Source organism: Coenobita brevimanus, chromosome 56, assembly GCF_032717465.1.
Source record: "Coenobita brevimanus isolate Jiangsu-jjx chromosome 56, ASM3271746v2, whole genome shotgun sequence".
Lineage (NCBI taxonomy): Eukaryota > Metazoa > Arthropoda > Malacostraca > Decapoda > Coenobitidae > Coenobita > Coenobita brevimanus.
Genome location: NC_137009.1, coordinates 98541 through 104050, shown reverse-complemented (window position 1 = coordinate 104050; position 5510 = coordinate 98541). Strand labels below are relative to the sequence as shown.

Sequence of the window (5510 nt, the reverse complement as noted above, 5' to 3'; positions counted from 1 at the left end):
GCCTGAAGTCAAGAGGACACACGCTGAGAATCTGAGATGTCAGGATCGTACTGTTATGTTCCCCTGTGCATTAATAGGGGTGTCCATCAATTTCCTCAGATTATGAATGATGAAATTACAAAATAAACAATTTGGATAATATAGTGTCATATACAGTATGTATATATTTCTCAAAGTGGCTAATCAATCCAGAATAGAATATATTCTCTATAATAAGTATATATAGAAAAATATATGTTTCATTCATTCATTCATTCATTGCCAGACGCCATGTATCCCAGACAGGGTGGCCAAGGGCTTAGAGTTAATTGTTTTACAGGGAGGGGCACTAATCCTCCACCAACCCACTTGACGTAGGGATGCCAACAGCATCTGGTGTTCCCAGGCGGTCACCCATCCAAGTACTAACCAGACCCAACGTTACTTAACTTCGCTGATCGAACGGGAAGCGGTGTACTCAACGTGGTATGGCCGTTATATAAAAATATGTGCTTTTCACTTTCACTCACAAAGTACACATTGCTTCCTACCCAGATGACTTAACACTCCCACACACACTTCATGACTGGTGTTCTACAAAAAGACTCAGAATGGCCTCTTTCATGGTAGAACACAGTCATAACTCACACCTCACTATCAACAACATTCCCCTTGTCCCACATGCACACAAAATCTTTGGTGAAATGAAAGCAAAGTAACAGAAGAATTTGGTAATATCTTGCAGCATAGAGAAGTTAGTTAGAAGCTGATCTGTAAAAATATTTATCTAAGACAGCCTTTCAGAAATTATCTTGATGTCCTCAAATGTGAATATTACAAAATCTTGGGTGCCGCAATATTAGTAAACAAAAGCAGAGTCTATCTTGTCCCTGGGACTGTACCTTCAGTGCGCATGCGCCACTTGGATATTTGGGATGTTACAAGTATCGTACCGATTTTTTACTTATATTGGCTAGTAATCGACTTGAAGAGGGCAATTACAAAGTATTTCGTTCCAGCCAATAGTGAGTAATGTAACTCCACCTCTTTCAGTACAATAAAAGACTACTAATGCAAAATAAATGAGGATCTTGGAGTTCATTTGATGCTAGTCTAGCTGGATAAATATTTTTTACGTATTACTATGAAAATAATAAGTAGTTTGCCTTCATTTCTTCTCAATTATTTGAGAAAAAAATAATTCCTCTACAGATTACAAACATTAATTTGAATCATAAGTCCACACAAAAATATATTATTAATGATTCATGAGAGTGCGACTGTTCACTGTCAGTGGCAGGCTCGACCACTTCAATGGCGGCTCCAAAGCACCCCATTATCATCCCCCATCCTCTCCACATGTCCAAACCAGCTCAATCTATCTCTCCTCATCACAACACCAATACACTCCAGTCCCATCCTACCTCTCAACTCTTCCATCGTAAACCCAGCCCCTCCAGGCCTTGGACGCAGGGACGCACTGCACATCCACCTAATCATTGTCATTTCTGTACGTCTGAGCTGGCGAATATCTTCCTCCTTCACTGCCCAGGTCTCACTACCATACAGCATTACACTCCTAACACATGCTGAATACAAAGACCCCTTAGCACGTAGGGAGAGCCCTCTCAATGTCAGGAGTGGCAAGAGCTCCCTGAACTTCTTCCAACCACTTCTCACCCTAGCCACAGAGGTAGCTCCAGCCCCACCTCCAGCACACAATATGTCTCCTAAATAACAAAACTCTTCCACACACTCAAGAGATTCACCAGCAAGTTCAATCCTCTCACGTCTGACAATCTCCACCTGCTCACCCTGACACACCGTACACATAAACTCAGCATTATCTCGCAGTCTACCTCTGATACCACTACATCTCTTATGCACCCACTTATCACAAACACTGCACAAGATGGAATTACTTCCCACGCCCTTGTGGGAAACTGCACATGGCCACTCTCCCTCGTCTTTGACAGTACCGCCACCAACCCTAGATATCATCACTTTTGTTTTATCTGCATTTACCCTTAAACCCTTGTGCCCCATACCATCTCTCCACTTCCTAAATCTTTCCTACGCCTCCCTTTCGTTCTCTGCAATCAACACCAAATCATCAGCATACAACAACTCCCACGGGAGTCCATTTCTAAAGTCACGTGAAAGAGCTTCAAGCACCGTGATAAACAACATGGGACTCAAGACTGACCCCTGATGCACACCAACATTCACGGAAAACTCATCACTCAAATCTCCATTCACCCTTACCTGGGTGTGAGCACCCACATACATGGCCATAACCACCCTAACCAGCCACTCCTCCAAGCCAAGCTTTCTCATTGCCCACTTCACCACATCTCTAGGGACTCTGTCAAAGGCCTTTTCCAAATCAACAAAAACAAAATAAAGATCCCTTCTCCTACCAATATATTTTCCTGAAGCTGTCGAACAATGAATATGGCATCAGTGGTCCCCCTACCTGGCATAAGCCCAAACTGCATCTCATCAATATTCACTCTTTCTCTACTCATACCTTCTAAAACTCTCTCCATTACCTTCATTATCTGATCTAAAAGCTTTATACCTCTATAATTTCCTCTTTCCAGGGCATCACCCTTCCCTTTATACACATTTACAATTACACTCTTCAGCCAATCATCTGGGACAACACACTCATAAATAATCCTATTTATCAGGTCAGTGACTAAACTCACCCCTGTATCGCCTGAGGCCTTCAACATTTCGGCAGTCAACCCAGACACACCTGCTGCCTTCCCCACCCTCATCCTGCCTATTGCCTCACTCACAGTACCAGTATCAATCAAAGGCCAAGGGCCAGACACTGGATCTGCTGGCTCCAAACCTTCCCTGTCCCAGTCAAACTCCTCATTCAACAACCGGTTATAATGCTCTCTCCATGCATCTTTAATATCCTCACTGTTCACCACTACCCTTCCTTCATCATTCACACACTGCTCACCTATGATATCCCGATTATCCCTCTTCACCTGACCTGCCACACTAAATATATTTTTCCTTTCCCCATGATTTAGGTTATCAAGTAATTGTCTCTGACTCAGACTTTGCCCTGTATACCTCTCTCCTAGCCCTACGCTTGGCAGCCAAATATTTCTCTTTGCTACCACCCTTCTTCCATTCCCGGAAAAGCCTTCTTTTCTCCTTAATTGCAGCTTCTACACCCTCATCCCATCACCAAGTTACTTTATGTCTTGGTAGTCCTCTTGTCCAGCTGCATGTTACATCAGTAACTCTCAAGAAATTGTTCTTGAGGGCTCTGTACTGTTCATTAACGCCTCTGTCTACAGCTCCCTGTTCAGCCACCACTCTCCTCAACTCGCTATAGAAGGCATCCCTTACTACTTGGTTTTTCAGCTTCCATATTTTCCTCCTAGGTACATAAGTCCTCTTTTTCATCACTTGTTCTTTAAGCACCATATCACAAATCAATAGTTTGTGCTGCTGCACACACTCCTCACTTCCTATAACTTTAACATCCCTCACTAACCTCCTATCGGCCCTCCTAACCAGAAAATAATCTATCTAACTGCTATTTCCCCCAGACTCATACGTAATTAACCTACTGTCTCTTTTCCTAAAATATGTGTTGCACACAATCATGTCCGTTGCCTCCCCAAACTCGAGTATCCTTTCCCCTTCTGGGTCTTAAAAATTTTTTTCTACACACCTCATGGAGCGGCATAGGATTGAATGATGGATGATCGATTATTATTTTTAACCAGTTTTGTTCTGATCCCATTCACAACAGAGGTGTGAGGACAAGTGATCAGCCACGTTAAGAGTGAGAGGGACTGCCAGTTGACACCTAAGTGTGCCTTCATACTCACCCTTCTTGATGGCCAAGGTAATTAATGTATTGAAGTTATAGTTGTTTTTAGTAAAATACATTTTATGTCCACTTGATTAAAAATGATCTTATTCCTTCTTTATCATTTGCATTGTTTGTGAAAGTTGTCATATTGGTAGTAATGGTTGTATTACATAATAAAAATAATAATTATAATTGTAGAAGGTGGAGGAGCAATCATCCTCTCTCCCTTTGTCTATCTCTTCCCCCACTCATGTTTAGTGGGTTAAGGTGGTCCAGCTGGATGGACACTGTAAGGGTTACATCTGAGGGGTGGCCAAGTGAGGCTGGTAACCGTTGCCTCGTTGGCACTGAGTACCTCCAGCTGCCTGTGTAATAGGACACAAAATACCATTAGTTGGTGTTGTATTAGCTCCTGGGTCCACATTCTCATCACTCAAGGAAGCTGCCTAGCATCTTTTCCTTAGCTAATTATTTTTGGATAGGGCTGCCTACTGTCAGTTTGTATGTTATTTATGCTGAGTATGGAGGTATTGTAATGCTGTAAATGACACAAGAGGATAGTAGGGAGTAATAAGCAGAATAATCACTTAGGAGAAATATTAGGCAGTTTCTAACTGATGGGCCTTGGTCATCCCCCTTCCCCCCCCATCCTACTGTTCACCCAACTTTTTTATTTATTTATTTGTTTATTTTTTTTTTTTTTTGAGATAGGGTTGAGATGATTATTACCTCCCCCCCCCCTGCATCCTTATTACCCTAACTTGTTGGTAGGTGGGGGCACTCACCATCCACTCACTGTGTAGTGCTACTTTGGGTGTCTGCCCTTTCCTGTCTTCCTTCCTTCCTCTTCTGTCTTGCCTTCCTTCATTCTTTCCTCTTTCTTCTGCCTGTGGGTGACTCTACACTGAGTGACAAGCCAAATGGTTTCCTGTACACCAGGAAACCATTTACTGTGCTGAGTGGTAACCATATAACCAAATTATGGCATCTGGTGGTTTAGTGGGTAATTAAGGCGCTCCAGTCAGATTGGGCCTATGTAGGTTAATATCCAAGGGGTGGTTGGGGTATAATGCACATGTAATGCCACTCAGGGATGAGTGAGGCTGGTCACTCTCATCTTAAATGTCAGGACCAACTTGCCTAGCCCCGGGCTGCAACACTCTTCATGGGGCAGCATAGGGTTGGATGATGGATGGATGGATAACCCTAATTCCATTAAAACATCAGGTTAGGTAGGATCCAGAAAGAGAAAGCATATAAGTAGTATTTTGTTATTTTGTATATCAAGATGTTACTGAAGGATGCCTTCATGCAGTGGCACTGATATAACCATGTAGCCAGTATAGAGGGATGCCTTCATGCAGTGGCACTGATATAACCATGTAGCCAGTATAGAGGGATGCCTTCATGCAGTGGCACTGATATAACCATGTAGCCAGTATAGAGGGATGCCTTCATGCAGTGGCACTGATATAACCATGTACCCAGTATAGAGGGATGCCTTCATGCAGTGGCACTGATATAACCATGTACCCAGTCTTGTTATCCCCTGAAAGGAGGAGGACTGACTGCAAGATAAGAGCTTGTGGTTCACTGGTTCACCTTCAGAGGAGCCTGGGACTACAGCAGCAGGAAAAACATAATAAAGATGATGAATATGATGACAATATTTATTATTATGCTG

At 42.8% G+C, this 5510-nt stretch overlaps 1 non-coding gene across 1 annotated transcript; it reads right to left on the bottom strand.

Annotated features, from left to right (window-relative positions):
• Positions 1–360: 360 nt before the first annotated feature.
• LOC145401853 (5S ribosomal RNA) lies at positions 361–479 on the bottom strand. Its single transcript, XR_013897692.1, has one exon. It is a non-coding gene; the product is annotated as a 5S ribosomal RNA (ribosomal RNA).
• Between the last annotated feature and the right edge of the window lie 5031 nt (positions 480–5510).